The following is a 19406-nucleotide window of genomic DNA, read 5'->3' on the forward strand; positions in this document are numbered from 1 at the left end:
TCAGCCATTCAGCTCATTACGTCAACGAAGCAGTGACCCTTCCATATTAAACTGGCCACTGAAAGTGTGTCTTGTATGCGTGTGTGTGCATGTGTGGATTAGGATTATATTACATTGTGGGGACCAAACGTTCCCCACAATGTAATACAAACCTGTCCAGGTCCCCACAAAGGTCTGTGAATGCAATCAAAAAAGTAAAAGTGAGAAAAAAATCTTGTATTTTGTTTGGTTACTTATGGTTAAGGTTAGGGCTGGGTAGGGGTTAAAGTCGTCATGTTGGGATTACGGTTATACCCATAGAAATGAACGGGAAGTCCCCACAAAGATATAATTACAAACCTGTGTGTGCGTGTGAAAGCACATACCATGCAGCTCAGGAGTGTCAGCAAGCTGTCAGACATGCAGTTGCGCTTTTGCGTGTAGCAGAGTGCCCAGTGGAAGCTGAAATGACACAGGGAGAACATGCAAACTCCACACACACTAAAAGGCAGATGTGAGCCCCCAAAGCTGCAATTGTGAGGCAGGACTCAGCCACAGTGCCTGCATTTTTAAGACAGAATAAAAAGAGCCAGATACCATGTCAGGCAAGTCATTGACAGCAGTATACGATCTGAAGATTATTCAGCCTTCCAATTACACGATGGTTCCCTGTTTTCAGTATTCCCCAAGAGCAGCCGTCTTCTGGGAGCAGATTGAATGTTTCACTGGAAATCCAGTTTAATTGCTTTCCCATCCATTGCGAAGGCCTCCTCTTTCTGTTCAGAGGCTCGAGGTGCGGCCATTTCCGAGTGAATGAGATGCGTAGTTCCTGGAGGTAATTACTGGCAGTAATGGAAAGTAGCATGCGCACCGATGCTCTGAGCGGCTCTGGATCTCCGCGCCTTACCAAGCTCCCGATGCTCTGAGCGGCTCTGGATCTCCGCGCCTTACCAAGCTCCCGATGCTCTGAGCGGCTCTGGATCTCCGCGCCTTACCAAGCTCCCGATGCTCTGAGCGCCTCTGGATCTCCGCGCCTTACCAAGCTCCCGATGCTCTGAGCGGCTCTGGATCTCCGCGCCTTACCAAGCTCCCGATGCTCTGAGCGCCTCTGGATCTCCGCGCCTTACCAAGCTCCCGATGCTCTGAGCGCCTCTGGATCTCCGCGCCTTACCAAGCTCCCGATGCTCTGAGCGCCTCTGGATCTCCGCGCCTTACCAAGCTCCCGATGCTCTGAGCGCCTCTGGATCTCCGCGCCTTACCAAGCTCCCGATGCTCTGAGCGCCTCTGGATCTCCGCGCCTTACCAAGCTCCCGATGCTCTGAGCGCCTCTGGATCTCCGCGCCTTACCAAGCTCCCGATGCTCTGAGCGCCTCTGGATCTCCACGCCTTACCAAGCTCCCAAGATCCTCCTGCTCAGAGTGTAAAAGCCGGGAATTTTGTTCAGATGACTGCTTTCCTGCTAAATACAATCTACCCATAAGGACAGTAGATTTGCTTTCAGATTCTTCTAGAATTCTAAGTCCCTCAAAGTCTTTCCAGAATGTGCCTCTTTATACAAACAACAGTAAAAGGAAAAAAAATAAATAAATTAACTTTCAATTAAAATACTTTCACAATGATGTGTCTTCTTTTCAACATTCAATCATACCCCTTGTGCAGATAGGCAGGATGCAGTTGGCATATTTTCTAAATGTATGGTCATGTTCCCCATTGTCATTTATTTTACAGAATAACTCCATGTATTGGACCTGCTTCTCTTCTCAAAAGGTGAAATGTTTCTGCTTCTTTGTTCTTATTCTCCTTTTGAAATCCTGTTGTTAACGTCTTTCTGAAGTGCAAGTGTGTCAGGGCCACTGCTGACTGGGCCTATAAAGCATCTGCCTTGCTGGTGATGTTTAGAAGTTCCAAATAGTTCAGATCAAAGCTGAGAGCTTCTCAACTTCGGGCGTGGAGAGCCATGTGACATAGGGACCTCGCTGGGATCTCGATTTTATTAGGAGAGAGAGGAAATACGCAAAAATAACCAATATGGTAAAGAGATGAGCCAAGGAACCTGGGCCAGTAACAACCAGCACAGCTGGGAAGTCTCTACTCACTGCAGCCAATTCCTGTGACTTCACGGCTTGGCTCTCGCTCTGATTGGCATTGCCAGCTGTGCCATCTTATATAGATGGCTAAGTGTCCTTCCAAATCACATCCAACCAGCTGAAATGGAGAGGACAGTTGGACTCTGAACAAGGTGCAGAAACATCTCAAAGATGAGCAATAGAAGTGGGATGCACCTCAGCTGAATTTCAAGCGTGGATGGTGAGAAGACTTTAGTCCATGTGAGTTTCACGTGGTATATTTCAAATAAATTATTAAAATCCCGTTTTTCGTTTTGTCATCGTGAATTATTAAGCATAGACTGCTGACAGAAGAGATGGATTTAAATGATATTAGCATAAAGGTATAACATGGTGAACCCTTCTTGACTGTATGCATCCTGGATGAAAAGGGACCCCAATGAATGGACTTCAGGGGATGTAGGTGACTCAGTGGCCAGTACCGGTTCTCACATTTCCAGGGTGGGGTGCTGAAATCCTACCTCCCCTCTCTCTGTGGGGTTCTCTTCATGATTGCAGGGATCTCCACTGGGTTCTTCACACACCTATCCGTCACTCTAAGCCGTGCAGGCAGTCCCCTGGGTTAAGGACGGACAACTCGTGCATACGGATGGACTATAAAGCCCATCGTTTAACAAATCCGGGTTAAATACAGCGATTAGTAATAACTAATGCATGCCCTGCTTTGTGACGCTCGGGAAAACATCGAATGGCCTCAGCAGTCCATTGGCTTCAGGTGCAGCTCTGTAAGTAGTTCCTTTTATTATTACTGTATGATTATTATTGTTATCATACACTTATCTTTCTTTCCAACTTGCCTAGAAATTTGACTCAGGTTACGAACTGCCTGTATGATTGTTCTGAAGATGTATGGGGTAAGTGATTGCCTTGGAACTGATGCAAACATTACAAACCAAGGTTTTTTTTTTGGGGGGGGGGGGGGGATACATCGACAAGCACAAAATGCTGTTATGGAGATCCCGCAAGGAACCCAGGAACAAATCACTGAAAAAGGTTCCAGTCCCCTAAACCCCCTCCCCCCAAATATATAAAACCCTCGGTCTTGTTATCAAAATAGTTTCTAGCAATACAAAGCAATACATATGCAGTATAATGCAGTTGCAGTATGGAGCCTGTTGTCATTCCCTCGAGACGGTACTTAACAGGAATTCCGTACTTCTGTACAAATGGAAAGAGACTGAAGATTTTGGTATGTGACTTGCCTGGGACAGAAGCCCTTTCTAAGAGGCTAAGTGATGTAAGATTTCTGTGTTAACAGATCATTCCGATTAGTGCCCCTCCCCCCACGGAGCATGTGGCCCCAATCAGGCCTCATTACATGGATGAAAAGTGGCTTCTGATCTTCACAAATACTGAAATCTTGATCAGACACAGTGCCTCCTCTCCTGTGGACAGATAAGGGGCAAAAATGTCTAGTGACTGCCAGAAGCGTCAGCAGTTGCCCATAATTACATTTTTAGGCAAGTTGCAAAACTTAAGTCGTCATTGCTAGGGCTTATTCGAATTCACAAAATACTAAACCCCCGAAATGAAAGGCAATCTCCTCTCTTCAAAGGAGCAGAGGAAAAATGTCACACTTGAAGGCCTCGCTAGTTTACTGTAATTATACTTTCAAGCCTGTTATTGTCAAGACTGAGAATTAAATTGAACGCACCCAGTACAAATGCTTAATGCGTTTTCTCCGGGCTGTTTGAGTGTAGGTGGCACCGTGGTTCAGTGGGTAACACTAACGCCTGAACCAATCAATCAGGAACACTGTGTATCTGGTACAGGTCTGCTGGGAGCCGGGAGGGAGGAAGAATATGGGCTGGGGGCGGTCCCTGTGGACTGGGTTTATAAAGCTCACCATACGGGTTGTACCCCAGCCCCCTGCCCCAAGCTGAGGAATCTCTCCGACTGCAACCAGGGCAAGTGGCTACAAGACAGAAGGTGAATGTAGGCCTTTGGATTTTTGTTTCATTACTGGCACTTAAGTCAGACTCCATAGTCAGTCCATCCTTGATGACATCAGATAGGCGATGAAGACAGATGGTGAATGTAGGCCTTTGGATTTTTGTTTCATTACTGGCACTTAAGTCAGACTCCATAGTCAGTCCATCCTTGATGACATCAGATAGGCGATGAAGACAGATGGTGAATGTAGGCCTTTGGATTTTTGTTTCATTACTGGCACTTAAGTCAGACTCCATAGTCAGTCCATCCTTGATGACATCAGATAGGCGATGAAGACAGATGGCATGCTTCTCTGTCACTCTTTGGCGGGGGCCGGAGACACATCAGTCTTCTTAAATCATGGTGATTAACGGGCCCTGCATGCTGGAGATGGCTCCCCCCCCCACGCTTTGAATGACGGTGTGGCAGCCCGTCGTGAAGTCAATCATAGACGGTCCTGTTTACCTAATAACGGGGTGTTAAATATTTCTGCCGCTAAGGTCGTGAGTCGTACAGGTGCTTTTATGAAGACCACATTCCTTATGAACCCACATAAAAAGGATTTAAGAAATGCATTCAGCTATCCATAAAAATAATAAAATCTAAGGAGTGCGTGCAGCTCAGCGGCAGGTAAAAATAAGGAACGAGTGTTTATATTATCCTCAAACCCAGCATGTCATTAAAATGGCTGATAACAATAATAATAATAATAGCAATAATAATAACAATAATAATAATAGGCTTCAAACAAGGCCAGTTCACGTCAGCTCATAAAAATGCATTTACATGTGTTATGTAATGGCAATTTAGCATTCCGGAATCAACATCCCCGCAACATTAGGAAACAGAAGAAAAGAACACAAAGATAATTTATCACATGCTGCATTTTTTCCACCTGGGACTCAGAAATTGATGTGCTTTAATCACATTATATGTGTCAACAGTAGTTCACAATCACAGCAATTAGAGCCCGTCTTTCTGTAACGGGGTCGCTCTGTGTGCAGAAAGAAGAGCGAATCGGCTTGGTGGGCAGGAGCCACTGATGGTTATGCAGATAAGGACATGGACAGAGGTCTGAGAAGCTCCCCAGCCAAACCTCACAGGGAATCAGAGGAGATCGAACTCCAAAGCTCCCTGCGATACTGTACCCTGTCCCAGCCATTGCCGCAGCCCCCGTTCTTACTGGGAATCCGGCTGCTAGAGGAGTGGGTCTCTATATTCCGTGCAGGCTGATTGGTTTTCTAGATGTTTCTCGACACTTTAAACGTGAAGCGGGTCCACCTGAGATTCCTCTTAGCTGCATGTTTAATTCTTCCAGTAAACTGCTCCATCAACATAATTTTTTGTACAGGTGATAAGGGGGGAAGGGCTGGTCACAGCCGATGGACCGTCAAGCATCACAAAGCCCTGATGGACCGTCAAGCATCACAAAGCGTCAAGGTGCCTCTGATTATCTCCATCCGAAGTAGTGAGGTATCGATTAGGGAGGATGACCTGCATGTTTCCAGCCCTTTGCTACTGAATGATCATGGAAATGAGAGCCAACGGGATGCAGAGATGGGCAAAGAGGTTTGCTTTCATCACCATCCTGGCCTCACGAGTCCTGATTCTGTTTTATACAGTCGGCTAAGCTAATCATGGCCATGGTGGTCTCTGTGCTCAGCTCAGTAGTTCGATGTCGTGGAAAATTGCTGTTTCGATGTGGCAAACGGCCTGGAGGATTTTAAAAAAGGATGTGAATGTAAGATGACTGCCAAGGATCTTCAACATCCACAAGCATTACTGGCCTGCTAGTGCTGCAGGTTTTCACACTGCAGCTGAGTATAACTCCACCAAACTTTCTTTGTAAGCCTTACTGCAGAGCTCAGGACTAGCCCACTCCTTTTATACTGTCTAATACAGCATTTTGGAGCCTGCTTAAAGACACGAAGCGCTTTTGTTTGCTCATATGTTCATTAAAGAGGTCTTAGATGCAGTGTTGGGAAGGTTACTTTTGAACTGTATTAGGTTACATGCAAGGTTTGTATCATAAAGAATATATTTGGTTGTGACCCCTTTGTAATCACTAACATTTTAATTAATGACTGTTATTTAACTGTATATTTTGTCTCAGCATGGTTATGCAGTGGTTAGCACTGTTGCATCACACCTCTGGGACCAGCGTTCAAGTCTCTGCCAGGCTTACATGTGTGTGGAGTTTGCATGTTCTCCCCGTGTCATTGTAGGGTCATGAGTGAATGGTGTGTGAGTGTGTGACTGAATAGTGTGTGAGTGAATGGTGTGTGAGTGAATGATGTGTGAGTGTGTTAGTGAATGGTGTGTGAGTGTGTGACTGAATAGTGTGTGAGTGAATGGTGTGTGAGTGTGTGAGTGAATGTTTTGTGAGTGAATGGTGTGTGAGTGTGTTAGTGAATGGTGTGTGAGTGAATGGTGTGTGAGTGAATGGCGTGTGAGTGTGTGAGTGAATGGTGTGTGAGTGAATGTGTGTGAGTGAATGAATGGTGTGTGAGTGTGTGAGTGAATGGTGAGTGAGTGAATGATGTGTGAGTGAATGGTGTGTGAGTGTGTGAGTGAATGGTGTGTGTGTGAATGAATGGTGTGTGAGTGTGTGAGTGAATGGTGAGTGAGTGAATGATGTGTGAGTGAATGTTGTGTGAGTGAATGGTGTGTGAGTGTGTGAGTGAATGATGTGTGAGTGTGTGAGTGAATGGTGTGTGAGTGTGAGTGAATGGTGTGTGAGTGAATGGTGTGTGAGTGTGTGAGTGAATGGTGTGTGAGTGTGTGAGTGTGCCCTGGCAGCTAAGCTATGTGAGACAGTCTTTAATAAATGGCAAAAGCCCTTCAAGGTTTTAAAGTAATTTTTTAAGTGATTTAGACATCATAAGTAATACCAATGAAATTATTTTGCTCCATTACCCCTTATCAGACTTGTTTATGTTGATACACCATTCCTTTCTCTTAATGAGTTTTAAATTTCAGTTTCTCAATATGACACAAAAAATGCAGAATTTTCTGCCATCTTTAGTTTCAATTCATTTTCAGTTTTAAGACACTCAACTGAACGAACACATGCTGCTATTGCCTTGATTCAAGGCTGTGCTCCAGGTCTTTATCTAATAACAGGAAAGAAATGACAGCGTGAGTTTCTCAGGTAACTTTTTTATAAAATGTACCACATTCCGGAATTAGAATACACCCACTTACAGACTTATGATCTTCTTTTAAATAAAAGCCACTTCCATGATTCTGAAACACTGTAATTATTTTTAAATATCATTTTAAGTGCTACTTATCTGCTGTACAGGCCAAAGGCCACAATTATTCCTTTTTTTTTGTATCAAATTAACCTTATATAGCCCAGTGTTCCTCTGTTATCTGAGCAGGTTATTCAATTCCCTTGATAACAGAAATAAACATCATATTTATTTAGCGGATGCATTTTTGAGAAAGCAGGGTCAGTCAGTCCATGGAGCAAATTGGGATTAAGTGTTGCGCTCTAGAGCCTAATGGTGAAATTACTCTGCTGGCCCTGGGATGTAAATCCATGACCTCCTGATTATAGGCACGTTGTCCTAACAGACTGATCCAAATGTATGGGGAAAAAATCCTAATTTAATGGGCCTTAGTAGCATTTGTAAAGTTTGACATGAGCTTTGTGTGTGTGTGTATGTGTGTGTCTGCATGTTCTTCATGTATCGGCACAGACATCGTCAGGGTACAATGTGATTTCTCTCACAGTGACATCCAATTCCTCAAAGCCAGCCTCTAGTCCCCCCCCCCCCCCCCCAGTGAGCAGTATCCCAGAGTGCACTATGCTGTTTGCTTCCCAGGATCGTGTCCAAGTTGCTACAACCCTAATTGGATCAGTCGTTACTGGAAAGATACATGCATATTCATAGTATTCCCACTCATATTTCATCACTATTTACACCGGCCAGCCCCCCCTCACCATTTCTTAGTGTTCCACACTCAGATTCACAGTAGGTGCTGAATAAATTTAGAAAAAACAAGTCTGTTTTGCTTAAAAGAACAACATGGCCATTTGCTGATTACAAAAAAAACACTTTAAATGGGTAATATGTTAAATTGAGCACATCATTAATCTGCTACTTGGCTCAGTCTCTCTACTATAACAGTCAGTCAACAACAATGTCAACAAGCAGGCGGAGAAGAGAATAAGGGCGATGTTACCCTTCCGTCCACACGTGAGAACATGGCTGGATCTGCACACATTGCTGGGAGGAGTGAAGCTGGACGGCCACAGAGCAGCCCCTGAAGCTGACCAAAGCAGCATTTGTAGCTGGAAAGTGCTGGAAGCATGTGGGCATTTGCCTGGCTGTCTAAGTGACCTGTACTTAAGTTCCCCGGCTTATGCTCTGTGTGTGAGATCATATGGGGCAATAAGGAACAAGGTCAGACAGAGCCAGGCAGAGAGAGGGGGTGTGTATTGAGCAGGCTGTAGAGAATCCAGATGCTGCCTTTTCCTGCTGTTGGAGTTCTGGCTAGGTGGCTAAGGGTTAGGGTTAGGTTAGGGTTAGGCTTAGGGTTAGGGTTTATGCTTTAGAGGCATAAAGGTTTGCCAGTTCAAGGCCACAGTTGTACCTTTATAGGGTTGCTAACTTTGGTCAGCTAGCCGGAGTGAGATTTTCAGTTCCAGTCTGCACACACATTTAAATGCATGTAACAGTTTTATTACCTTGTAAATAGTCTGTATAGTTTGCAAAGTACCACAGTGCTTTTGATGTAGCTAATTTTCTGTTGGTAATGTAGTAATATGCATTAGCCGTAAGATTTCTTGTGTGAGTGTGAGAACCTGAAAACGTGAGTATCACGCCAGATGCGTGAGAGTCAGCAAGCCTGCCTTTATAAGATAATATCTTACAACTGACCCAAATTATGTTCTACCCAGTAACATGGATGGGGAAAATAAAAATGGTATGTACCTCAAGTAACACTGGAGACGGTTCCTGCTGAGCATGGCAATAGTTAATAATGCAGTTGGTAGCAGAATGCTAATATATGGGTGTGATATATCTTATGTTGGGCACATCCTTACCGTAAAGAGGTGTGTCTTCATTTGGAAATCCCTGGACCAGCTCATTAAAAGGCCCATTACATTTTAACTCCCTATCACTAATGAGCCCTACAAGATGAAGTGCAGTGTCTTTTCCCACATGAATAGGCTCAACCTCAAGGAGATCAGAGACATTTTAAGGTAGATTTCTGAGTGCTTTGTACATTGATGAAGCCTACATTCACTTATTTAGCAGACAAATGAGGATCAGCGAGTAGAGTTAGGCAGCTTCCCTGGATCAGCTGGGTTAAGGACCTTGCTCAAGGACAGAAATGGTGACATCACTCTTCTAACCACGGGATTTGAACCAGCAACCTCCTGACCATGGGCATAGAGTCCTGACCTGCAGAGTTACATGCAGTCCAAATAAGCACAAATCTGTATACAATCACAGACCATGCTGGGTGCCTGTTTTTTTCCCCAAGGTCTGTTTACGATGCGGGAATTTCTTGTCACATCCAGCTCGTCATTTGAAAAGCCCAGACTTTGACATGCCAGTAGGTGAGAGCGAGGCTGAGTCAGGGCACACGCTGGGGGAACCAGCTGAACTGCCACGTCTGTGCCCGTCCCTGGTCACGGCATCATTTTGAGAGCAGCGGCCGCATGCCGTCTGCCACCCCCCCACCCCCCAGGCAGATTTAGAAACATGTAGGTTGGTTATTTGGCTTAGGACCCCAGGAGGCTGGCTTTGCAAAGAGCCCGTTTGCCAGCAAGCAAAAGAGCTACAGTGAGAAAGATAGAAAACATGTATACACACAGGCACCTACACGACTAAATAATGCATAAGCCCAGCAATTAAGCATCTAAATCTCAGCACTACACAAGCCAGAAAATAAACCCGGATCGACTTCATGCGACGTGACAAGCCGGGCCCACTGGGGTTCACCCCCTCCCTGATCTGGATGGCAACGGCTCGGTAAACACAGCGGGGGCCGGCTTAAATATCGACCAGGCGAGTCGGAGCTACAGCTTCCCGGAGCTGGTCCTCGGCTGGGAAGCGACGGACTCCATCGAGCCGGACCCATGGCAGTGCAGCTGAGGGCTCGCTCAAACGATTAGCCTAATGACACCGGGGACGCCAAACCGCAGAACAGAGTCAATCATGGGGGCTGCAGCTAGAAACCTGTATCCCTACTCACCTCCTCGCTCTGCTCAGCTATTACGCCATTAGTACCCTGGTCCCACTGCAGTGCTGGCTGGCCCTCAGCAGGGCCTAAGAGCTACCTGGCTTACTTTGCTCAGCTAATCAGGCTGTGCATTACTGAAGCCTACGGGCTGCATCGTCCCGGGCTTCGTAACCAAGTAGCCGTCTGAGCTGTCCCCGTTTTGGCAGGGCGATGGGGGTGGGCATAGTTTAAGTGGGAATCAGCTGTGGTGAGAATGCCTGGGAGGCTAGAAGCTCCTCCGTTCATCTAGATTAAGCCAAATATTAAAATTAGCTTTGGCATTAGCCTGGGGCTAAGACCTGGACTGACTTAGCTGACAGCTAAGCAGAGAAGCAGGGGCAGGCCCTTGGCAAGCTAAGGAGAGAAGCAAGGGCAGGCCCTTGGCGAGCTAAGCAAGGGCAGGCCTTCGGTGAGCTAAGCAAAGAAGCAGGGGCAGGCCCTCGTCGAGCTAAGCAGAGAAGCAGGGGCAGGTCCTTGACAAGCTAAGCAGAGAAGCAGAGGCAGGCCCTCAGCAAGCTAAGCAGAGAAGTAGAGGCAGGCCCCCGGTGAGCTAAGCAGAGAAGTAGAGGCAGGCCCCCGGTGAACTAAGCAGTGAAGCAGGGGCAGGCCCTCAGCAAGCTAAGCAGAGAAGTAGAGGCAGGCCCTCGGCGAGCTAAGCAGTGAAGCAGGGGCAGGCCCTCAGCAAGCTAAGCAGAGAAGTAGAGGCAGGCTCTCGGCGAGCTAAGCAGAGAAGCAGGGGCAGGCCCTCGGCAAGCTAAGCGTTGAAGCAGAGGCAGGCCCTCAGCAAGCTAAGCAGAGAAGTAGAGGCAGGCCCTTGGCAAGCTAAGCAGAGAAGCAGGGGCAGGCCCTCGGAGAGCTAAGCAGTGAAGCAGAGGCAGGCCCTCAGCGAGCTAAGCAGAGAAGTAGAGGCAGGCGCCCGGTGAGCTAAGCAGAGAAGCAGGGGCAGGCCCTCGGCGAGCTAAGCAGAGAAGCAGGGGCAGGCCCTCGGCGAGCTAAGCAGTGAAGTAGAGGCAGGCCCTCGGCAAGCTAAGCAGTGAAGCAGAGGCAGGCCCTCGGCCCAGGGGGATTTTACAGGAAAATTATGTGATGCTATTACATATATAGTTAGACTTTCTTTATGTTATCACACCAAAGTTAATTATGTTCCTCCATTGCAGGCCTGATGCTGACAACCAATAAATAACAACTCAAGGCTGACTGAACTGGGGATTTTACCGCTTTCATTTTGACCTTTTTTGACACAAGATGGAATATTAACGTATGGAAATTTTTGCTAATCACAATTAGCCAAGCACATTTGAAATGGCATGGTGCTCCGAAGGGAACTTTCGTTACAGGGAAGTGACACTTTAAGCTAAAGGGACATTTAAGGGAGCGCCACGCACTAAGAAGCGAAGCCGCAGCCGTCGTCGTTAGCGGTCTGCGGTGCCAGGGACAGCGGCCTGCTCTGCATTGCAAATGAGACTCATGCGTATGCATGCAGCTGCATTCGGCCGTCTGCGCATCTGCTGCTAATAAGCTCTGTGTGGCCCGCAGACGGATTAGTGCCGTGATTGTGCCAGCAAGGGGGGGCCACATACGAGGAGGTGCTATAGGAATGTTTCTGCTCCCCAAACGGTGTTGCAGCCTGGGTGTAAACCTCACACAGCAAGTATGTCATCCGCTGTCCCTGAGTGAGCCGTCTTACCTGGTGCTTAACCCCCATTACATACAACTGTAATGAAAACCACACTGGCATCCCGTGCAGGGTGTCCCCTCTCCTGTGCCTTTATGCAGCAAGTGAAGCTCCTGAACCCTCACTACTGACGGATGCTGTGTTGGCCTCAGAACAAATCTGACAACATACCTGCCAATTATCGGGTTGGGTGGCATGGTGATAGTTGTCAAAGGGGGAGGGGTTGTATTGGTTTGAGGGGGCCCACTTGTCAGAATGACACTGCATGGATGGATGGATGATGTATGGAATATTGATGTAATGAAAACCTGCTCAAGATTAGAACCCAGATCTGGGATCAGAGACGGCCTCTGCACAAGATCTCCGGCTAGCTAGAGAAAACACTGTAGAGAGAGAGAGAGACTCGAGCAGGCGTGAAAGCCCATGACAAGCTCCCAGCTCGTGTTCTTCATTTCTGGTCCTGAATGGTTCACTTTCATCCAAAATACAGGAGAAATTCAGATTAAGCACCGTGCTGAAGGATTACAGCAGCAAGCCTTTCACACGCTCTGTGTACTGGCTCTGAGTGAGTTTCTGCTCAGGTTAGTATTTACAGTCTGTTCTCACTCAGGAGCCACCTTGGAATGGGATATAATGTAAATCTATAGAGCAGGCGGAGCTTATAGTACAATCTGTGCCATCCCTCTTACTTTGGCTCTGGCCTGATTGGTTTATTAAAGCAGATCGCTTCTGTCTGGGAGCTGGGGCCACCACCGCCGCTCTGGCTGGGAGCGTCGTGTGGGAATTGCTCTCATCTCCTGCTCTCCAGCTCCCGAGAGCCTTCTGAAATCACCCCGGTAACAGGCGGCTCTGCATTCCTGCTTGAGATAAGGCGTGCGGGTGTTTCTTCCAGACGTGTCAGCAGAGGGCACTGTTGCCCTTAGTCTGTGCCTCCAGTGAAAGAGACACACAGCCCATCGCAGACTGGGAGGGGCGGCGGTCCAACAGACAGACTTAATACAGCCTCATTGTCTGATATGTCTGCATGCACACCTGCTCTGGCTGTGTCAAAGCAACAGGCTTTATTTTGATCTGCGTATCGCCCTTGCAAATTCAAATGTGCCCATTGACATGTCTGCGCCTCTGTCAAAGCACCAGCGAACTGAACTCACTACACAGCCGGTTATTGTGTGATATTTCATACCCTAATAATTAGCAAGGATAACGACCAAAACCTGCCCTGTGCTCCCTTACTTTGGTCTTTCTCTGCAGGCAGACAGCTGAGAACAGTACTCGAACCTTCCCTTACCATTTGTAAATGAAGCAGCAGTTTCACCATCGATAAGGCAAAATGACTAGCACGACTGTCAGGGAAAACGCACGTTTGGATATTCCGAAAGACAGATGTCACACTATTGTTAGCTAGTTGTGGTTACATCTTACACACAAAAGGCTATGCGGTGGACACACAGCAGGAATACACGGTGATCTGCACCTGTAGCTCGTGCTGAACATGCCCTATGAAACATGGGCCCTGTTCCCTAACACCTTACGGAGCACAGTGAATGGAGAGGACATAAACAGCAGATATCTGATAATAAAAAAAGATGGAGGTGGACTTTATGACCGAGGGGCTCGTAATTTCAGGCTGCTGTAACCATGCGTCACTTTGTTTATCGCCACAAAGGTGCAGGGCAAGGGACGTTGATCTCATTGGCTGTCAGCAGTCATTTCATGATGCACGACTGAAATTATGTTGAAGGGGGTCTACAGCTGATTTATACAGCTGAGTTTTTAGGGGGACCTCTATGTCTGTGTTCAGAAGGTCGCCGGTTCGACTCCCATGCATGGCAGAGTAGTTACATCTCTGTTGGACCCTCGAGCAAGACCCTTAACACCCTGAAAAAATGCTCCAGACAGATGGCTGACTCTGTATGGTTTAAAAAGGAGAAGATGGGACATGTGAAGAGAAGTATTTTTAACATACCATTCTCATCATTGGACAAATGGCAAATAACGCTTATTTTCATTATTTGACTGGAGAAATTTAAACTATGCACTTTTCTGAAGTGCAGGGCTGACTGCCCTTATCTCCTTGACCACTATGCCACATAGTGTCTGTCCATCCATCCATCCATCCATCTTCGAGACATTATTGCTGGCCAGCATCATGAGGGGCCTGGAGTCTATTCCAGACAGCATAGGACAGAAGGCTGAGACACACACAGGGAGTGATGCCTGTATCTAACATCACTGAATGAGGTAATTGTTGAAATCTAATGAATTAATGATTGTAATGTGATGAAGGAATGAAGATGGAGGTGAGAGTGCTTTTTGAGCAAGTTTCCCTTTTCCTTACCCTTTTCTCTGGTGAGAAGGTCAGGGAGAGGTGATGTGACAGATCGCCACATGGCGCGGGGGCACTGCTGATGCAGTGGGTGGCACTGGGGTATGCCTATCCTCATTCCACTGTTTAACAGGTGCATTCGCCCAGCAAGGCCAACGGCCAACAGGCTCCATAAGCTCTTTATCGTTTTGGAAGCCATTAAGCTAAAAAAAATGCTCTTCTTGTTTTATCCTGTTCATTTTGTTTAAATGCTAAAAAAAACAAAAAAAACCCAACATATTTAGGTGTAATTTTGGGGGGCCGGGAACCAATTAATTGGTTTTCCATTATTTCTTATGGGAAAAATTCGATCAGAACTCGAACTTTTTAGGATTTGATCCGGAGTCCGGAACGGATTAAGTTTGAGAACCTATTTACTTGTAAAATATTCTGTGCATCTGCTGGTGTGTTCCAAACATAATCTCATTGTACTTAGAATGACAATAAAGCATTTATCTTGATCTTTATCTTATCTTAAATATTTTGGTCCACTTTTGCATTTCAAGAGCAAAGTGCGATAATCTCACAAACAAACAAATAAATAATAAAAGGAAAAAAATTAGAAAAAAACCTAGACTTCTTTAATTACAGATAACCTTTAGCTTGAGCCCTCAGACATATTTCCGGTTAATTGCACTCTCTTGCTAATTGTTTTTACTTGTTATTTGTACAGTATCTATATTGTGCCCTTTCTGGTTGTCTTGTATTTATTTGCTGATGCAATGCCTGCAGATTCCTTTGGGATTAATAAAGTCTGTCCATCCATCCATCCATCTATCTATCATGTCAGCAGACAGCCCCTGCCCAGGTCCCTGTCCCGCCTCCAGGGGGCGTCACTGTCGGTCACAGCTCAGAGGCTGCCACATGACACTGTGGTGATTCCCTCTCGTGATTCCCTCCCTTGATTCCATCTCGTGATTTCCAATCGTGATTCCCTCCCGTGAATCCCGCTCGTGATTTCCAATCGTGATTCCCTGTCGTGATTCCCTCCCGTGAATCCCGCTCGTGATTTCCAATCGTGATTCCCTGTTGTGATTCCCTCCCGTGAATCCCTCTCATGATTTCCAATCATGATTCCCTGTCGTGATTCCCTCCCGTGAATCCCACTCGTGATTTCCAATCGTGATTCCCTGTCGTGATTCCCTCCCGTGAATCCCTCTCATGATTTCCAATCGTGATTCCCTGTCGTGATTCCCTCCCGTGATTTTCTCTCATGATTTCCAATCACGATTCCCTGTTGTGATTCCCTGTTGTGAAAGCCGGGGAAAAAATCTACTTTTCCCATCCAGAGTCAACCTGCTTGCAAATTGTCTGCCCACGGGGGGCGCTCACGAGCAGGCGGATTCCTGCCAAAGTGTGCGGCCTTCGTTTATTTTTACTTCTTGTGTCGCACCCCTCTGCTTAGGATGAAGACACCTGCAAGAGAGAAAACCAGACAGCAGACATCAGCTAATAGTCAGCTGGACGCCACTGTATAAGGCTTCCAGGGAATTTCCACAGAAATGCATTTTACTGGGTCTTTTTGATCCCAATTACACCATCAGACATTGTAAGGATAACCTTCTGTGCCCAGTCTATGCTTAATGTTTGCAGGAAGTAAAAATCACTCTCTCTGTTTGCTCTCAGGTTTTATGTCGGTTTTAAAGACGGCATTCCTGCAGTGTTGTTTCTGTATTAACAGATAGATGGCTTCCTTATGTCCCCATTGGTGCTGGGGCTTTGCAGTCAGGGCTGTAATCTGTTCTGGTTTTGGACCATCCTAGCAATAATAAACCTGACATAACTAATTGTTCACCTCTTCTACTCATTAAGCACTTCAAATGTAAACTGAGTACAAACTTGCCTTAGTTTGTATGTCTATGTTCCAAATATTCGAGTTCAGTCTGTAAATTGAGACGATTCACTGCTATTGCCCCTGGTTGGCAGAGGTGGCGTCGTAAACACATGATTACTTCAGAGTATTGCTAGGAGAAAAGGCAGGGGCAATGCCATGATTTACGGTAGAGGACACGAAAGGGGCCAACCTTGTCATTAGCCAATGATATGTTTAGAATCTGTGAGTGACCAGGTAGGGGGCACTATGGGGGCCAATCAGCTTTCAGCCCCTCCCATGTGATCCTAACACCCAGTTTGTTCCCCTACCTTATGCTACCTAGTATAGTCTCCACCATCCCCCCCCCCCCCCACTGATTCTGTACTATGCAAGCACATGGATGAATGGATGAATAGATCTAATTACTTTTTGTAAACATCCTGGTGTTTTGGTGTGTTAAGAGAGCCGTCTGGCATACAGTAAATAGCATGCAGCCCTCCAGTACTTAAAAACCAGCCAAGCTAATGGGCAAATTATTACTCCAGCAAGCAGGGCAATTCAGAAACGATGAAATTCCCTTTAAATTTCCCTTTAAACATGCAACTAGTTCCAGTAGAACACCCCTTTCCATATTCCCGAGGCCAAAAACACAGTCCGACACACAGCCTTCATGAGAGAAACATTAAGTGTCACAGACATTAGACAGTTATCGCTGATACTGCCCGAGTAACTTCAAGATGCGATAAAAGATCTGACAGGGTGACATTCCAGCTTCAGATTTTACTCGACATGCTACAACGGCCTTCGGTGACCGTGTGAGACTCGGCGAGTCCTTACCGGATCCCTGGTAGGGTCTGAAGCGCTGTCGTTCAAAACACTGACGTTCCCTTTCATGTGGGCGAGAAGGTTCCCTGGAAGCAGCACTGAGAAATCGAGCTGGTAGTCCATGGTCAAACGCAGAGACCATCCGCTTCCGGAACTTTCTGTGTCCTGTCCTCCTCTGTGTACCAAACACTTTCATCTTACCTGCAGTTTTGGGCAACAGTGGATAAATGTGGTTGTTTGCTTACATGAATACGAGTTGGATGGAAGATGAGAGTCTGGGACCTGAGCGATGCAGGCACGCTGGTCTGGGATCAGTGCTTCCGTGGCACTCCAGTAAGAGAGCCATGGACATTGTGCCAACTTTCCTCTCTGGACCAGAACTACCCACCTCGGACATCTATAAATTGTCTTTAAGGAAATATCTTCACAGACAGATTTTTTTTTTTAAAAAGAAAAACTACAACTTCACAAAAACTTTAAATATTACTTTTTAACTGACTGAAATACAATAAAAACAAATGTGAAATGCTATCTACTTCTAATAATCACTAGTAATAATACCTGGAGCATGTTTGCTCATATATATATATATATATATATATATATATATATATATATATATATATATATATATATATAAGCAAATGTGTGTGTACACACACATACACACACACACAGGCACACATGTTCACACGGACACACACACGTTACCAAGAACACACACACACACACACACACACACACACGTATATGTAGGGTAAACATATCCTTATGGGGACCGCTCATTCATTTCAATGGGAAAAATGCTAACGCTAACTATGACAAACTTAACCGCTACCCTGCCCTAACCATAACCATAAGTAACCTAACAAACTACAAGAGTTTTTGCATTTTTAGTTTTTTCATAGCAGTCACCGATTTTTATAAAATAGAGTTTTCCCCATAAGGGAAAAAAAACGGATATTTATCACGTTATGGGGACATTGTGTCCCCATAAGGATAGGTAAACCCGCTCGTTACCAAGAACACACACACACATACACACACCTCAGCTAATGCTGCCCGTGAGCCAGTAGTGGATGAATGTTTAGCAGACGGACTGATCATATTCATCTGCCGTTATCACTGGCCACACCACAGCGTTACAGAGGCTGCGATGCAGAGGTTATCACTCTTACTGCCATCTAGATCATCTGTCCCCAGCTGATAAAATGTACCACACTGCCATCAAAAAAGTGTGAAAAGTTTGAGCTGTTTCCATGGCAACACGGTTTGATTGTTTACATTGACGTTATCTGTATGTGGCCAATAGAGAGTGAAATGCACGAGTAACAGGTTTATTATTGGAAGGATTTAGGAAAAACTGCATCCTTTTCACTCACATGGGAAATACATTTTGTTGTAAACAATTGCAGCAGTAACACCCATGCTTGGGGGGGGGGTGTATTTTATTTTCAGGACACACTTGGTGTTGGATCCCCCCAGGCAATGAAATGTATCACATGCACAGAACATGTATGGATTTGGTTTGCTTCTTGTCTTGAGGAGACTGGACCGGACAGTCTGCAGAAACAGGCAGAAAACCAGCCACCCCCCTCCTTCAGTCCCCCTGGGGCCAAATGTACAAAACACTTTTCTAAACCACCAGAACCAGCCAATTCCTAAACCCTCTAGGCTTGCGACGAGAAATCAATGTCATCACTGTCACCTGCACCGTAGCCAAGCTAAAGCAGCTTTGACCAGCGTATAACCACCAGCCTCTCTGCTGTATTCATGCTTGGTGCAGAAAGCAAAGAACTAAAACAGCAAATTGGTCTCTGTCATTGTCACCGGCTGAAGCCACTTTGCAATGCAAAACCCTCACAGCCCTGTCCGTAGTTTAAAAAAGCAGTGTTTGCGGGCCCTTCATTCCGCAGGGTGGGCGTGTCTCCTATCCCCAGCTGCACACTCTGGGAGGCAGAGCAGGAATATTAAGCAAAATGAAAGACAGAGACTCCGTCAGGGAGCTTCATCTGTGTATTTGTTCCAGTTGCTCATGCCGTGTTTGTTTTCCGTAGTAGCGGTGGGGGTCTTTAAGGGGGTGTTCGAAATGCACAGTGCAGTTTCATAGAGTCCGGCAAAAGCTCACACAGTTATAAATCAATTTTTCCTGTATCTCTGAATTGATCTAAAACGGCAGGTTGGCTGTGTGACAGAGAAGATAATGTGGGGGGTGGGGGGGGGATTTGAGATTGGCTCCAGACCCTCCCATGACTCCATCTAGAATAAATGGCTAGGAGATAGATGGGAAGAATCACATTGTATGGCAAATGCGAAGAAAAGCTATTCAGGACTGTAGCTGTGAGTGAGAATAAATACCAGTGCGGAGGGGGATGTTTGGTCGCGTCCCCTCAATAGCAGAAGGAGAACGAGCCTCGTCAGTGAGTCACAAAAAGCGGGAGCGATGAACAG

This window comes from Paramormyrops kingsleyae, chromosome 25 (assembly GCF_048594095.1).
Source record: "Paramormyrops kingsleyae isolate MSU_618 chromosome 25, PKINGS_0.4, whole genome shotgun sequence".
NCBI classification, from domain to species: domain Eukaryota; kingdom Metazoa; phylum Chordata; class Actinopteri; order Osteoglossiformes; family Mormyridae; genus Paramormyrops; species Paramormyrops kingsleyae.